General features: G+C 42.5%; 1 protein-coding gene and 1 long non-coding RNA gene across 3 annotated transcripts in view; one reads left to right on the forward strand and one right to left on the reverse strand.

Moving 5' to 3' along the window:
• CDH13 (cadherin 13) overlaps positions 1-17,561 on the reverse strand; it is a 901,878-nt gene that overhangs the window by 31,513 nt on the left and 852,804 nt on the right. The gene's annotated exons all lie outside the window — the stretch shown is intronic.
• LOC114815030 overlaps positions 11,265-17,561 on the forward strand; it is a 65,080-nt gene continuing 58,783 nt past the window's right edge. Inside the window, exon 1 of the long non-coding RNA XR_003762817.1 lies at positions 11,265-11,359. This is a non-coding gene — a long non-coding RNA (uncharacterized LOC114815030). The remainder of the gene's footprint in view (positions 11,360-17,561) is intronic.

A 17,561-nucleotide genomic window follows, 5' to 3' on the forward strand; every position in this document is an offset into this window, starting at 1 on the left:
TTCCAAACTGCTCCCACATTAATCAAAGAATTTATCCTAACCCACCTTGATCACCACATCAGCCTCCTTGCTGAACTCCCTACCTCCTGTCTCTCCCCACTCCATCTCATATTTTACTCTGCCATCTAGATCGTTTTACTACAAAAACATTCTGTTGATATTTTCCCACTCCTCTGAACCTCCAGTGGTTACCCATCCACCTCTGCATCAAACAGAGATTCCTTACCATTGGCTTTAATACTAATGGCTTTCAGAGAAGCAGCATGGCTTATTGTCTACAGCCCGGGCCTGGGAGTCAGAAGGTCATAGGTTCTAATCCCAGCTCTGCCACTTGTCTGCTGTGTGACCTTGGGCAAGTCACTTGATTTCTCTGGGCTTCAGTTATCTCATCTGTAAAATGGAGATACAGACTGTGAGCCCCACATGGGACAGGGAATGTGTCCAACCTGATCTGCTTGTATCCACCCCAGGGCTTAGTACAGTGCCTGGCACATAGTTAAGCGCTTAACCAATATCATCATTATTATCATTTAAAGCACTCTATCACCTTGCCCCCTCCTACCTTACCTCCCTGGTTTCCTACTACAATCCAGCCTGCACAATTTGCTTCTCTGATGTCAACCCAATTACTGTACCTCAAGTTCATTTATCTTGCTGGCGATCCCTCGCCCATGTCCTGTTTCTGGCCTGGAGCTCCCTCCCTCTTCATATCTGACAGACATTCACTCTCCCCACCTTCAAAGTCTTATTAAAAACCTATCTTCTCCAAGAAGCCTTCCCCAACTAATCCTCACTTCCTCTTCTCCCATTCCCTTTTGCATCACCCTTGCACTAGGATTTACCCCTATAACTCCACCCTCTCTCAGCCCTAGAGCGCTAATGTACATATCTGTAATTTATTTTTATAATTGTCTGTCTCCCCCTCTGGTTTGTAAGCTCGTTGTGGGCTGGGAATATGTCAACCAACTCTGATGAATTGACTCTCCCTGGATTTTAGAACAGTGCACTGCACAGAGTAAGCACTCAATAAGTACTAGTGATGTTGACGATGTGAGTGGCTGGATGCAGGTTAGGAGCTACAGAATTTCTGAAGAGATGCCAGGGTCTATAGCTCTTCTCCTGCTCCAGGCTTCATCTACTCACTCTGATGTCCCGAGCAGGCCAGGAAGTCCACTGCTTCCTTCCATCTTCTCCAGCTGCAGCCAAGTTTGGGAATCTGGGGGATGGGGCAGGGGAGTTGGTGGGGGTAAGAGGGAGGCGTCTCTCCTCTCCAGCCCAGCCTGGTTGGCTAAGTACCAGGTACAAGGGGATAGGATTAAGGTCATGACACAATAGTGACCATGTCATGACACAATAGTGACCACATCCTTTCATGTCCAGAAAAGAAATCAGTCTAGAGCAGGCATTTTCAGCCAGACAGCACTGTTAAGATCAAGTGGCTTAGTGAAAAGACCCCAGACCTGAGGTTCTAATTCCAGCTCTGCCCTTGTCTCCTGTTGAATATGCTTAATATCTCTCTGCCTCAGTTTCCTCATCTGTAAAATGGGGATTAAATCCTACTCCTTCTTGGCCGCACCACGTGGGACAGGGACTGCGTCTTACCTGATTACCTTGTATCTACTCCAGCACTTAATACAGTCCTTGGTTTAGAGTTAGCATTTAACAAATACCATTATTATTACTATAACACAATAGAGGATTTTGTGTCACAAGTAATGTGTCAACTCTACAATTCTATTGCACCGTACTCTCCCAAAAGCTTAGCACAGTGCTTTTCACATAATAAGCACTCAATAAATGTGATTGATTAAGAGAAGCACAGGCTTGGGAGTCAGAGGTCCTGGGTTCTAATCCCCACTCTGCCACTTATCAGCTGTGTGACTTTGGACAAGCCACTTAACTTCTCTGTGCCTCATTTCCCTCATCTGTAAAAGGGGATTAAGAATGTGAGCCCTGTGTGGGACAACCCAATTACCTTGTATCTACCCCAGTGCTTAGAACAGTGCTTGGCACCTAGTAAATGCTTAACAAATACCAACATCTTTATTATTATTACTACTGATTACTGAGGCCATGTCGATTCAGTTCTTTGGTGAAATGCAAGGGTGCATTTCTGAAAATTTCATCTGCAGTTGAGTGTCATTTCAATCAACAACATCCAACAAAGTTTCATTGGGGTATCATTTTGAAAAGTGTGCTCCTTATTTAAGCTACACTGAAGCTCATTTCAGTACATTTCCAGAATAACAGGTTCACATCCAGAACACCCAGAGATCTATGAAATGAGAGATTTTACAGGATATGGAGTGCAGCACCAACTACTATCCCTTTCACTTCTCCTTTGCTCTTCTAGCTCTTTATTTTAGCACGACAAGCAAACACTCCCTGCCTGAAGGCAAACCCCTGGATCTAGAGGGTATCTCAAAGATCCTCTACCCTATAATTTTGTCATTAATTAATCTCATAACCAGAGCTCAGCAAATGTTGGCTTAGTTCACCAGTCAAACAAAATTACCACTCTTCAGATGCTCTTGGCTTCTCCTCTATTTGTTTGTATTAGTTTATTTGATGGCTTCTATCATTAGCTCTTTGTTTCCACCGCTGTGTTTGCTAATTGCCCATAGAATTGAAGGGGTGGTTCCTCCTCTACTTTGATTTTTTTTTCCCCATCTGTGACAAGTAACCATGTTTATTGGCTAGGAAAACCTACTTGCATCTAGAGGAGGAGAACGATATTGAAGGACTCCCACTCAAGAACCATGGATAGGGTCCCTGTCCTGAAACTTGAGGCCTGAGAATCTACTAAGAGGAATTGATGACTTCCAATCAATCAATCAATTGCATTTATTGAGTGCTTACTGGGTGCAGAGCACTGTATTAAGTACTTGGGAGAGCACAATACAATAGAGTTGGTAGACACGTTCCTTGCCCACAGTGAGCTTGTGGTCTAGAGGGAGAGAGAGACATTAATAGAAAGAAATAATTATTCTGGTATGTACATAAGTGCTGTGAGGCTGAGGGTACGGTGAAAAACAAGTGTCCTGAGAGTACATATCTAAGTGTACAGATGACGCAGAAGGGAGGGGGAATCAGGGAAAAGAGAGCTTAGTTGGGGAACGCCTCTTGGAGGAGATATGACCTTAATAAGGCTTTGAAGATGGGGGGGGGCTCTGACATTTATGGGGGGAGTTAGGGGGTTTCCATGCCAGATGGGATAGAGGTTGGCGGTGAGATAGATAATAATAATAATAATGATGATGATGGCATTTGTTAAACGCTTATTATGTGCAAAGCACTGTTCTAAGCACTGGGGGGGGGGGATTCAAGGTGATCAGGTTGTCCCACATGGGGCTCACAGTCTTAATCCCCATTTTACAGATGAGGTAACTGAGGCACAGGGAAATGAAGTGACTTGCCCACAGTCACACAGCTGACAAGTGGCAGAGCTGATTAGAACCCATGACTTCTGATTCCCAAGCCCGTGCTCCTTCCCCTGAGCAACGCTGAGATCAGGGCACAGTCAGAAAGCTGGCACTAGAGAAGCAAGGTGTGTGGGCTGGACTGAATCACTGCCATTACTGCTTCAAGTTCTCTCCATTGAATGCAGGTGGAGATATAGACACACAAATATGTATAAACACGACACCAACACATGCATTTTGAAGACAGAGCGGAGTTATAAGATATAGCCTACTGTCTAACAGGTAAATCCCGCAGAGGATGCGATTGTAACTTTAGAAGAAGGTAGTAAAAATTTCATTTCAGTGCAATAGGTTCATGGCAGTTTGGCAAATTAATGTGTTATTATATAAAGCAAAATAGGGCAGTTAAAATGTGAACATTCCAGCAAATTTCTGCCACCAGACAATTTCCCTGTGGAAATGGGGCCTCTTGGCTATTGCTTTAACTCCATTTTCTAATTTAATATAGTGTCAGTGTTAGAAAAAGTCAAGGTTATGTCAGCACTTCCACTACAAAGCCTGGCTTTCACAGACGCACAATTCAGCCTGGAAAATATCCGAAACGAAAACTCTGTTTTCAGGTATTTTCCATTTGTTCGATAAGAAATGGCATATCAGTAATCCAGGCAGATAATCTGTTTATGAACAATTTCATTTCTCGGTTTCCGAGCACCCAGAGGAGCTTTCACAATTTAATTTTTCGGGCATAAGGGAAATACTCAAAATGAAAGGAAAATAAAATGAGCATGCCCCCTACGGGAATCAAGTAGTTACTCTCCTGCACAACATTTTGTGACCTTTAATGAGAGCTTCACTGCTTTAGATCTTTTTGAGCTTTGATCTACAGGACAGAATTTAGAAACAGATTAGCATATGGGTGAGTGTCAGCCCACTGGGTATTAACTCTTAAACCGTGGTTCCCACACATGGTGGGTAAAGGGTTAGTTTTGCCACGGGACTTTATTTTGGAATTCTGCTTTGAATTTTTCTATTTCGGCACTTTCTTCTCTCAGGTCTCTCAAGAAAGCTTTCTTTATCCTATTCCCAACTCTGCATTGGGACTGTCAATGGAAACCTTACATGTGGAGGCAATACTAATAACGGCGGAGGTATTGGTCCAGCATTTTCTCTGTGGTAAGGGCTGGGGTAGGTAGTAGATAATCAGGTAGGACAGTCCTTGTCCCATAAGAGGCTCACAGTCTAAGTAGGAGGGAGAACGAGTAATTCATGCTCAAATTACAGATGAGGAAACTGAGGCACAGAGAAGCTACATGATTCTGCTCAAGGTCACCCAGATGAGAGTGTCATAGCTGTGATTAGAACCCAGGTCCTCTGCCAGGACGTAGTTCTTTCCACTAGGCTACACAGCTTCAAGAAAGATGAATGTGTTCTCCGTTTTATATGTGCCTTCCAAAAGTATCTCGACATTGTCCAGCTGGAAGGGGACAAGCCTGGACCATGCTGGGTAGGACCAGCAACGCCACACAAGAGCTGATTCTGCTCTTCCCCAGCCTGGACATCAGCTTTTGAAGAAGGCACACACAGAAGCGAGTTCTGGCTCGGAGACCTAGCGAAAGAAACAGGAGTCTTGGAGTCGGATGTCCTGGGTTCTAATCTAATAATAATAATAATAATGTTGGTATTTGTTAAGCGCTTACTATGTGCAGAGCACTGTTCTAAGCACTGGGGTAGACACAGGGGAATCAGGTTGTCCCACGTGGGGCTCACAGTCTTAATCCCCATTTTACAGATGAGGGAACTGAGGCACAGAGAAGTTAAGTGACTTGCCCACAGTCACACAGCTGACAAGTGGCAGAGCTGGGATTCGAACTCATGAGCCCTGACTCCAAAGCCCGTGCTCTTTCCACTGAGCCACACTGCTGATCTCAGCTCGTCCACTTGCCTACTGTGTGACCTTGGGGAAGTCACAATTTCTCTGTGCCTCAGTTCCCTCTTCTGCAAAATACATTTTCAGTACTAGTCTCTCTCCTGCTTAGACTGCGATTCCCATGTGGGACTTGATCATCTTGTATCTACCTCAGCACTAAGTACTGTGTTTAACCCATAGTAAGTACTGGAAAAGGATACTGAGCCTCCCCAGACAAATGTAAACACAACAGAAGGAGAGAATCTAGGAGGCCTTGTTGCTAAGGCCTCTTCTTTAAGAAGAGGAGATGCAGGCTCATGTCCCCAAACTACTGTTCTTTTCCCTTACAGCCCAGACAAATTATGCTGCTGAAGCTCTTCTCTCCTCCCAGTCCCCACTCTGGCTGCAACTTTTTTACCTTATTCATTCATTCAGTAGTATTTATTGATCGCTTATTATGTGCAGAGCACTGTACTAAGCACTTGGAATGTACAATTTGGCAACAGGTAGAGACAATCCCTGCCCAGTAACAGGCTCACAGTCTAAACATAAGACTATCAGGGCCAGTTCTGCCTCTAGCCTTCTGATGGGCATCTAGTTGCCAGCATGGAAATAAACCCAGTTTAGCATTTATGTAATATCTCAAAGCAGAAAAGCTTAAAGGAGTGTTTTTTGGAAGCCACTCTGGGACCACACACTGAAAAAGAGTGAATCCAAGTCGCCTAGAGTTTTATGTCCCTTGTGCCACTGACCCCTTCTTAGAAAGGTGTGCTTCGCTTTCCATATTTCCAGATTATATTTGAGACAATCTTGCTGGGTTATAAAATTAAAGGGTTTGATTCTGCAATAGTTTAACTCATGAGTGCACAATTTCAGATAGAAGAATGAGATTTCAAAGTGAAGAAATGGATGCTGCAGTACCAAGGGGACAGTTGGGAGCTCTGCCTGGCAGAAAGTTCTTTGGGAAGAGAGGTTACAATCTCCTTCGTGTCCAATAACGGGGGTCATGTTCTCAGGCTGAAACACCAAAACCTTGAACTTAAAGCCTGGACATTACATATTTATTTTTCCCGTATTATATCTGAGGATTTTGGTCACAGTTTGTCTGCCATGTGCTTAGCAGTGGGGGCATTTGTCTGCCCTTTCATATGTGTGAGAGTGTTACTTTCATCCATTTAAGATTCTAAGGGACAAGGCAGCAACAGATATGTTATGTTAACTTGCTTTCAAGAGTAACTTGTTTTTGTCCAGCAGTTACTGAGCACCCGTTTCACACTCTATTCCCGAGAGGGTATAAGTCTCTTCTTGGCAGTGTAAGACACTAATATCCTAAAATGCATAACTTACTACTAGGGCTGTCTTAGGCAATGGGAAGAATAGGGCCTAACTGACACATACAAAGTTGATGATGGAGAATGACACTGCCCAAAATGGGGTCAGACCCTCCATTGGTTAACTATGAGGAGATATAACTTTGGTAAGCTGATCGAAGAGTAAAATGCAAATTTAAATAAGGAATATGAGACTATTGAATATGGGCGAAGATAGCCAAAGTTAAGCCATATGACGGATTAATGATTAATGAGAATCAGCGTGGCCTAGAGAAAAGAGCACAGGCCTGGGAGTCAGAGGACCTGAGTTCTAATCCCAGCTCTACCACTTGTCTGATGTGTGACCTTATGTAAGTCACTTACCTTGTCTGTGCCTCAGCTACCTCACAGGTAGGACATGTACCTATGATTTGAGAGCACTATTCTAAAACACCAGTAGCCTAATGGATCTTAAATCAATAATCTTTAGTCAGTATTTGGATTATTACAATGAAATAATAATACATCTGGCATTTATTAAGCAGTTACTGGGTGCCAAAGCACTGTGAAAATAGTAAAGTAAGATCCTTAAGATCAAACCAGGAAGACTTGGAAAAAAGCCCTAGACTTTTGCTTGCTAGTCCCAGATCCGTCTTAATAGTTCTTCGGTGGAGTTTCCTATCATTAATGCTTCCAACCATATGGCATATTTGGCCCCCCAGAGCTTTTTTCCTCTCTGTATTATTGGTCTGTTGAGAGGCTGGGCCAGGTGTGGAGATAAAACCAGACTCCCTGGACAGGCGTATACATTCTCCCCCACTGAACATCCTAATTTAGAATATTTTGTGTTTATGATCAAACTCTCCACCACAAATGAGGATGGATCAAGAAGAAAATGCCCTAAATGCTGCTTACCTCAAGCAAACCTGGCTCACCGGAATATTATGACTGGTAGGTTTAACTTAGTTCTGTGAAAATTCATAGAGAGGGTCAACAACACGAAACCCTGGATCATGGACTAAGAGGATGCTAAGGACACAGCAGTTGTCTGAAAAGAGGAATGGTGTTAATTGTATGCGAGCTGTTCAGACTTGGAATCAACAGTTTCAAACCAAGTAAAACCAGCGAACCCAATGAAGGTCAGTTTAGCATCGATGCTAATTCCACTTCTGAAGAGACCTCTACCTTCTGGGTGATGGAATTCAGATTAATAGTTTGCAATCAACTACTCCTTTGTCTTAAGGCTGCCAAACCCATCAGGCTAGTGACCATCTGATGACTCTAAATATATCTACCCCTTAAAATGAATACCAATTCCATTACCATCATTATCTGCAAAGGAAGCATGCTACAGGGAATTAGTCAAATTCAAAGTTGCACCAGCATCTGGCAATCTGATTTTCATGTTGAATTTTATTGTGTGTAGGCAATGATGACGAAAAGCTAAGGAAGTCATCAAACCTCATCAGATAAAAAAGCAGAATAGCAGCAATCTCCTCCTTCTCAGTAATAGTGCCCAACATGAGTATTTAATCATGGAAGGGGTCAGGGCTCAGAGACGGAGAAGGTGAAGCTTGAAAGAGAAGTGGCTTGGAAAAGGAACAGTGTGGCCAAGGGGAAAGAGCACAGGCCTGGAAATCAGGAAGTCTAGGTTCTAATCCCAGCTCTGCTATTGGCCACTTTATAACCTAGGGCAAGTCACTTAGCTTCCCTGTGCCTCAGTTTCCTCATCTACAAAGTGGGGATTAAATACTTATGCGCTCCCTCCTCTAGACTGGGAATCCCATAGGACTTGATGAACGTGTATGGGATAGGAAGAAGAGGATGGGAGGAGGAGGAGGATTGGGAGATCCATTATCCTCTACCTCATGGAGAAGCAGTACTAGAGAAGCAGCATGGTGTAGTGGACAGAGCACAGGCCTGGGAGTCAGAAGGTCATGGGTTCTAATCCCGACTCTGCCACTTGTCTGCTGTGTGACCGTGGGCGAGTCACTTAACTTCTCTGTGCCTCAGTTACCTCATCTGTAAAATGGGGATTAAGACTGTGAGCCCCACGTGGGACCACCTGATTATCTTGTATCTCCCCCAGCACTTAGAACACTGCTTGGTACATAGTAAGCACTTATCAAATACTATAATTATTATTATTATTATTCACCTTAGACAAGAAGGGTTCCATTGAGGTACTTTCATCTCTCAACTGTAATTTCCAAAATTAAATTTACATTTGAGAAAATGATCAGATATTCACTATCACTGTTACAGTTTTAAATTTCAGCCAAAAGTAATCACATTGTTTTTAACAATAGCTATCCCTTCAAGGGATGGTTCTACAGGGATTTACGTGGAACAAAATTCATTTCATTTTATTGGCTTATTTTAGTGTTTCATCTTATTCCTTGTGTTCTATTTAATGTTTGCAAGTGGTAAAGGGCCCAAAAGAGGAAATATATCTGGATTTCAAGTCTTTTTAGATAATGCTGCAGGTATATAGGAATATTTTTTTTCCATATTATAAAGCATCTTTTCTCTGGAAACATGTGCATTGCAAATTCTATTTCAGGGAATGAATATATTGCAAAACCTCTTCATAAGCATAAATAACTCAAATAATAAAATGTCTGACATAAAAAGAGGTTGCATGACATTCAGGCAAGGACTACCCTGGCAAAGTGAATGGGAAAACAGAGGTGGTTATCAAAATAGTTTGAAATGAAAATTCAAATTTTTCACTGAAAATTCAGTTAAAACAATTTTACCTGAAATATGGCTATAATTTTTTTTACCTTTCCTAAATCACCTGGATATTTCTCTCAATAGCTTTTTGCTAGCATAGACCTGTCCTTAGATAAAAAAAAAATCAAAGATTCTCATTTAATTTCTAGGAGAGGCACATTCCCATAAATTATTCCAGTATCATTGCTGAATCAATTAATAGCACTGGGCCACTACTGTGTGCAGAGAATTCACTGTACTAAATACTTGGGTAAGTACAATGGAGGTAAGAAACATCGTCCCTGCCTTCTACATTTACTATTAATTTATTGTATTAATGAAAATATTCACCCAACAGTGCCCCTGAAATTTACTTCAAATGTAAACAACTCCTGTTCCAATATGTAAGAAATACTCCTGAAATTACCACTTGGTGAAATAAATGAATTTATGTGGATCTGCAAAGAGCAAACATTTGCTATATGCAATTATTACTGAAAAATACCATCCATTTAATATGCAATTTTCAATTATTGGCTTTAAAAACATGATTCTGCAATAACAGTTTTGAACAATATTTTCTTGTGTTACATACATAACTGGAACTTGAAATACCAAGAAAAGGTGTATGCATCTTTAAATTATTTTTTTCTTAATGAATACAGCAATTAGTATAAGGGGTGTAAAACTGTCTTAATTGAGTTGCCATAGTAACTAATTGCCTGATTCGATCCAAAATAGCCTGTTTTAGGTGGAATTAATCAGTACTAATTCAATTATAAACACTATGAAGCCCAAAGACAGGTTATGCTACATAGAGAAATTCAAATCTTAGATTCTTATACATCTCTCTTTGTTCCAGCATTTCTTTTTAATTCCTTCAGGAAGAACCAAATTTTATTTTTCCCTTTTATTTTTAATGACTGAAAATATTAAGGTTTGAAAAATTAATTTCAATTTGAATCAAGTGGGACCTGTACTGTCTCTCATGCAGGGCCTGGAAAAACATGAAAATCTGGAACTAGGACCTCAATGTTGCCGAATTGCACATTCCAAGCATTTGGTACAGTGCTCTGCACATAGTAAGTGCTCATTAAATACTACTGAATGAATAAATCAGATCTCAGTACTGGGATGGCCAGATTGTCTTTAGCAGCCTTAAGTGTCTGCTCTTCCACATGTGTGGCCTGTGGTTCATTATTTATTTTTGCTGCAGTGACCAGCCCCACTCACCACTCCCAACTTCAGTTTCCTGGCTGGCTCCTTAGATCTGCCACTGCCTGACACACTTTTCCTCTCCCTCTCACTGCCCCTAAACCCTGTCAATACCAGCCCTGGAATGTCTGCTCACCAATTTGATCTGTACCTCATGGCCATAATATGTTTTGTGTTGCAGCTATTCAGTTCATGAGGCTTGGCCACCCCAAATTTAGGACATTCTAGAATGGTGATGCTGACTCCACACCTTCCCATCAGTCATACTAGAAGTAACAAAGTATTAGACCTGTATCTTCCTCATGGGATATGCTTAGGTGTATTTTGAAATAATTTGGCTTGTCCCTTTATTGTCAGTTTCTCTGACAGTGAATTGCTTTGTAAGAATTTCTGGACTTTGAATTTAGATAGCATTTTTAGATTACTTAATCGCTTCAAAACAGTGCCTAACCCGTAAACAGTTCTTTAAGTCATCTTTGCGCAGGGTCAAATTATCCCAGGGCAGAGAAATTCCAATGGTGCCTGGCAAAGCTGGGAGAGGTTAGTGTGTAAAAAGGAAGGGAAGGGAAAGGCCTTTCAGAAGAAACTCTTTACAGGTGGAGCTTGTAAGGATTAGTGGTGACTTGTGTGAGATTACAAAAGGATGGGTTTGGGCACAGGCTATGTTTACTTCCTCCATCTCTTCTCTTTTTGCTTTATGGGAAAGTGTAGGCTATTTTGTGAGCAGTCAGTGGAAAAGTATCAGCTTGTCCTTCACATGTCAAGCCTGTCTGTGCTCCACAGGAATCCAGGTACTTGCATTTACACATTCTTCAAAATCACGGGAAATCTGGTTCACTGTAACCTTGATTGTTTATTTAAAAATGAAAAATGTTCCTCTTTCACAGACAATTATCTGGGAGTTCTGACAAAGGCTGGCAGCAAAAATGCCATGAGAAAAGGTTGTTAAAGAATCACTGAGTCAAACTCGTCCTCCCAAGAGGAGAGAGGCAGGAGGAACAGGGAGTCAACAGGAGAATGGAGCCTATTGAATGGGGAAAATCAGTCTCAGTCTCTATCTCTTCCTCTATCTCTATAGTCTTTCTAAATAGAGCTGAATGTGTTCATTAGAGGTTTTAGATCAGAAATGTCTCCTTTTAAGCATTTAACAGTGTAGAATAAAGAAAGTAAGGGGGTGAACAGGAAGGGAAATGTTAGATTTTTGGGAAAGTCTGGTGTGTCTAGAGTCCCCTCTATCAATCAATTGTATTTATTGAGCACATACTGTGTGCAGAGCACTGTACTAAGTGTCTGGGAGAGTACAATACAATAGGACAGTCACATTCCCTGCCCACAGTGAGCTAGAGGGGAAGACAGATGTTAATATAAGTAAATTATGGATACATACATAAGTCCTGTGGGGTTGGGGGTGGTGGGGAGTGAATAAAGGGAGCAAGTCAAGACAATGTAGAAGGGAGTGAGAAAAGAGAAAATGAGGACAGAGAAGGGTTCAATAAAGCTTTGAAGTGGGGGAGAGTAATTGTCTGTAGAAGCAGCGTGGCTCAGTGGAAAGAGCCTGGGCTTCGGAGTCAGAGGTCATGGGTTCGACTCCCGGCTCTGCCACTTGTTAGCTGTGTGACTGTGGGCAAGTCACATAACTTCTCTGTGCCTCAGTTACCTCATCTGTAAAATGGGGATTAACTGTGAGCCTCACGTGGGACAACCTGATTACCCTGTATCTCCCCCAGCGCTTAGAACAGTGCTCTGCACATAGCGCTTAACACATACCAACATCATCATGAAAATGGAGGACCTTACAGGACAGCGGTAGGACAGGGTCAAGGGTTGGTGGCAAGAAGCAGCATGGCTCAGTGGAAAGAACACATTCTTGGGAATCAGAGGTCATGGGTTCTAATCCCGGCTCTGCCACTTGGCTGCTGTGTGACTTCGGGCAAGTCACTTCTCTGTGCCTGTTACCTCCTCTGTAAAATGGGGATTAAGACTGTGAGCCCCAAGTGGGACAGCCTGATCATCTTGTATCCCCCAGCGTTTAGAACAGTGCTTTGCACATAGTAAGTGCTTAACAAATACCATTATTATTATTATTACTATTAAGATAGATGAGATCAAGGTACAGTGGGAAGGTCGGCAGTAGAAGAATGAAATGTGTGGGCTGGATAAGAGAGTAGCAAGGTGAGGTAAGGAGGGGACAAGGTGATTAAGTGTTTTAAAATCAATGGTGAGGAGTTTCTGTTTGCAGAGTTGGATAGGCAATGACTGGAATTTCTTGAGGAGTGGGGAAATGTGGCCTGAATGTTTTTGTGGAAAAATGATCTGGGCAGCAGGGTGAAGTACAGATCTGGCATGGGGAGAGGCAGGAGGCTGGGAGGTCAGGAAGGAGGCTGTTACAGTAATCCATATGGGAGAGAATAAGTGCTTGGATCAATGTAGTAGTAGTTTGGATGGAGAGAAAAGGAGGGATTTTAGCGATGCTGTGAAGGTTGAACCTGTTGGTTTTACTGATTGAATATGTGGGTTGAGTGAGAGAGAAGAGTAAAGATGATGCCAAGGATGTGGGCTTGTGGGACAGGAAGGAGGGTGGTGTTGCCTACAGTTATGGGAAAGTCAAGCAGAGGGCAGGATTTGGGTGGGAAGATTAGGAGTTCTGTTTTGGACATGGTAAGTTTTGAGGTGTCAGCAGGACATCCAAGTAGAGAGGTCTTCAAGGCAGGAGGATATGCGAGACTGCAAAGAGGGAGAGAGATCAGGGCTGGAAATGGAGATTTGGGAATCATCCACCTAGAGGTGGTAGTTGAAGGTATGGGAACCAAAGAACTCTCCAAGGGAATGGGTGTAGATGGAGAATAGAAGGGGACCCATAACTGAACCTTGAGGGATACTCACAGTGAGGGGGTGGGAGGCAGAGTAGGAGGTTGCGAAAGATAGTGAAAATGAGTGGCTAGAGAAATTGGTGGAGAACCAGGAGAGAACAGTGTCAGTAAAGCCAAGGTTGGATAATGTTTCCAGGAGAATGGGGTGGTTGACAGCATCGAAGTCAGCTGAGAGGTCGTGGAGGTTTAGGATGGAGTAGAAGCCGTTGGACTGTAGAGTGTAAGCTCCTTGTGGACAGTGAACTTGTCTACCAACTCTGTTACCCTGTACTTTTCCAAGTGCTTAGTACTGCGCTCTGCACGCAGTAAGCACTCAATAAATATGATTGATTGGAAAGAGAAGGAAGAGTTGGTAAAAACCAGGTACGGTTCTTGGCCTCAATAGTATTTATTGAATGTCTGCTGGGTGCAGAGTGAGGTATTAGACACTTGAGAGTGTACAAGAAGAGAAGGTGACAGAGTCCTTGCAAATGAGGAATGTATAATCTATTTCAGCTGGTACTGGCCAGAATGGCAGATCATAGTCCTATTAGTATTAATGTCATTGATGATAATCCTGCCACTCATTCAAGTCGATGCAAATTTCACATGCAAGATTACTTAATTGTTTGTGCCCCAGCATATCTTTCAACCTACCGCTGAGGGAGCTTAAGGATTGGGTGGAGTTTCTCCACAGGAGGGGGGAAAGGGGGCAGGAGGGGAATTCCCAGTGTGAACCTAGGAACCTTAAGGAGCAATCTAGCTTGACGGTAGCCTGATGGTTTTCTGCAAGAAGCAGCATGATTTAGTGAGTAGTTGGGCCTCGTCGAAAGAGCGTGGGCCTGGGTGCCTGAGGACCTGGATTCTAAACCCAACTCTGCCACTTGTCTGATGTATGACCTTGGGCAAATGACTTCTTTTTACCTGTTACCTCATTTGCAAAATGCTGATTAAGACTGTGTGAGCCCTATGTGGGACAGAGACTGTGTCCAACCGGATTATCTTGTATCTACCCCAGCATTTAGCACAGTGGCTGGCACATAGTAAGCACTTAACAAATACTATTAAAAACCCAACAAAACTGGGAACTATCTTCACATTTGCATACATTTGCATCCTTCACTGAATAAAATTCCAAACCTTCTGCAGTTTGTTCAGTATTAATTGCCATTAAATTATACCAATCAGAATAGTCCCAAAAGGATTACATGTTTATTGCACTCTTAAATGTTAACTCTCTACCTGGGTACCTTCCCCTACATAATTTTGTCTCTCCTAAGACAGGCCAGGAATTCTATGCTCACAGAAGCTGTTAATGCAAGAGTTCCTGCACTCTAAAGACACCACCTTAACCTTTTCAGAAAACCAGAACCGAATGAGGCAAATTATGTTATTCATCTCCAAAGATAAAACAGTGAAAACTTGCCAACATAAAAGGTCATACCTTAGCTTACTATAGCATTAAATACTGAGGTGATCAAATTGTTTAACACAGCACTGCTCCAGTTTAGCAGCAAGAGCAGTCTGTCAGTTTTTGCTTCAGGTAAAGTTGGAGAAATTGAAGTTAAAAGAAGCATAAAGGCAGAGCATAACAGTACTATTTATGGAGAATGGGCATGACCTGTAGTCTCTTCTCTTCAATCTAACTTCAATATCCTATCAGATTCTTATGGCTAGTTAGGCACATCATTTAAAGGATTACTATAGCAAAAGTAAAGAATTAAAGCCCCTTTTCAGATAAATTAAGGAAATAAACCACTTGACCCCAAATGTCTTGGGATATTCCAACTGAGCATTTGCTTCTGCAGTAGATTGGTCATGCTTATGAAAAGCAGCGTGGTTCAGTGGAAAGAGCCCAGGTTTGGGAGTCGGAGGTCATGGGTTCGAATCCCAGCTCTGCCACTTGGCAGCTGGGTGACTCTGGGCAAGCCACTTCACTTCTCTGGGCCTCAGTTCCCTCATCTGGAAAATAGGGATGAAGACCGTGAGCCCCACGTGGGACAACCTGATTCCCTTGTGTCTACCCCAGCGCTTAGAACAGTGCTCTGCACATAGTAAGCGCTTAACAAATACCAACATTATTATTATTATTATTAAGATAGTGGAAGCATGGATCTTCACCAAAATCCAAATGGGAATGAAATTCCCACAAACCTATGGTCTTGATGACCATGAATCTGAAAAACAAGCTAGCTCACTGCAACAGTACTGTACCAAATGGTCCCTATGGCCAGAAGGATCAATATATCTTAAAGCCCTGTATACCACAAGCAATATTGGTAATGCTGGAATTTCTAAGTGCATACTGTGTTCCAAGCACTACTAACCACTGGGGAAGATACAAGATAATACAGTCAGATATGGGGGTCACAGTCTAAGTAGGAGGAAGAGCAAATATTGAATTAACATTTTAAAGATGAAGAAACGGAGGCACAAAGAAGTTAAGTGATTCACCCAGTCACTCAACTAACAAACGATAGAGCCGGGACCGGAACTTAGGTCATCTGACTCCTCATGCTATTTCCAGGAGGCCATGCTGGAAATTGGCAGTGTGTTCTTGATTACCTGGGAACAAAAAACTGAAGTGATAACTCAGGAACACAATAATAGTAATTGTATTACTATTAATAATAGTAATGATGGTATTAAATGCTTCTTTGGGCCAAGCTTTTGGCTAAGCACCGAGTTTAATAAAAGATAATCAGATTGGACACATTTCCTGCACAAAATGGGCTCACAATCTAAAGGGCTACATACTTTCCTGGGCTTTTATTCTATTGTCTCAAAATTCCCTTTTAAGCTCAACCCTAATACTCTACTGGCTCTGCCATGGCATCAGCTACTGCCCTCTGTGGATGTTGCTCTGAAATCCCCCAGAACATTATTTCTCCACCCTTTCATTTTTACCAGTCATAATATCCTTATCCTTAGTATCCTTATACAACTTCTGTTGCTTCCCCTATTTGTAATTTGTTTTAATGTCTTTTTCCCCTATTAGAGTGTAAGCCTTTTGAGGGAAGGAATGATGTCTATCAACTTTTTTGTATTGTACTCTCCCAAGAATTTAGCTCTGGGATACAACTGCATGCAGAAAGCATTCAATAAATACTACTGATGGTAGGTTGATACTAAATGCCTGCAATTTCTTTCTCATTTCAACTCTCTGTGATGAATTATTGGAATGCCAATCGATCAATCAGTTATTTATTAAGTGCTTACTATGAGCAGAGTAATGTACTAAGCACTTGGGAAAGGATATTATTGGAAGACACACTTCCTGTCCACAGTCTGGAGGGGGAAAGTAAATTAAAGTACATTACAGATAGGTATATGTGTTGTGATGGCTCAGGGTGAGATGAATAAAGGATACTAATCCAAGCTCAAGGGTGACACAGAAGCGAGAGGGAGTAGGGAAAATGAGGGTTTAATCAGAGAATGTCAGAAGTACAGGCCTTTTTCTCTTTCTTTCCCCTCTTGGTTCCCCCTCTCACCACCTGCCCCACTCTCCCTGGAACTCAAAGACATTTGAAACTCTCTCATCTCATTACTCTCAAGATTAACTAAGCATGGAAATGGCTGAACTAGGGCAAGAGTTGGGTTTCGGGGGGTGGTTCGCCTGCCTGCTGATATCTGACCTGACTTTTCCCTCTCTGCTTCTTGATTATACTCTTCCTGACTGAAGGCCTGCTGCTATTACTGGTGCTGGTGCCTTTTTCAAGTACCAAAAGGATGATGGGACCAGTGACACTCCCTGACAAGAAAACACTCATAAGTACTGAGCACCAACTTCTTCTTCGCTTGGCCCTAACTTACCTGACCCTAACTTACTCCCTTAGGGGAAAGAATGAAGAAGGAGGAGGAGAAAAAGGAGTTGGGAGTGGATGCCCCACTTCAGGTTGCAGACAAGACTCTCCCCCACTTTTTTTCCACCCCAATCACTTCCCAGACAATTTCAGAAATGGGACAAAAATCCCTGCACACTAGCATAGACGTTGGTAAGGCTGAGCTTTCATCTGGGAGCAGGGTGCCTCGTGGAAGGAAGCAGCCCCTGGCCAGCCAGTGGTAAGGAGGGGAGAAGCCTCCTGCTGCGTTGAGGGGGGGGAAGAGAAAAGACCCTGGAACTGTGCACATTATCCACAAATCC

Source organism: Ornithorhynchus anatinus, chromosome 11 (genome assembly GCF_004115215.2).
Source record: "Ornithorhynchus anatinus isolate Pmale09 chromosome 11, mOrnAna1.pri.v4, whole genome shotgun sequence".
NCBI classification, from domain to species: Eukaryota; Metazoa; Chordata; class Mammalia; order Monotremata; family Ornithorhynchidae; genus Ornithorhynchus; species Ornithorhynchus anatinus.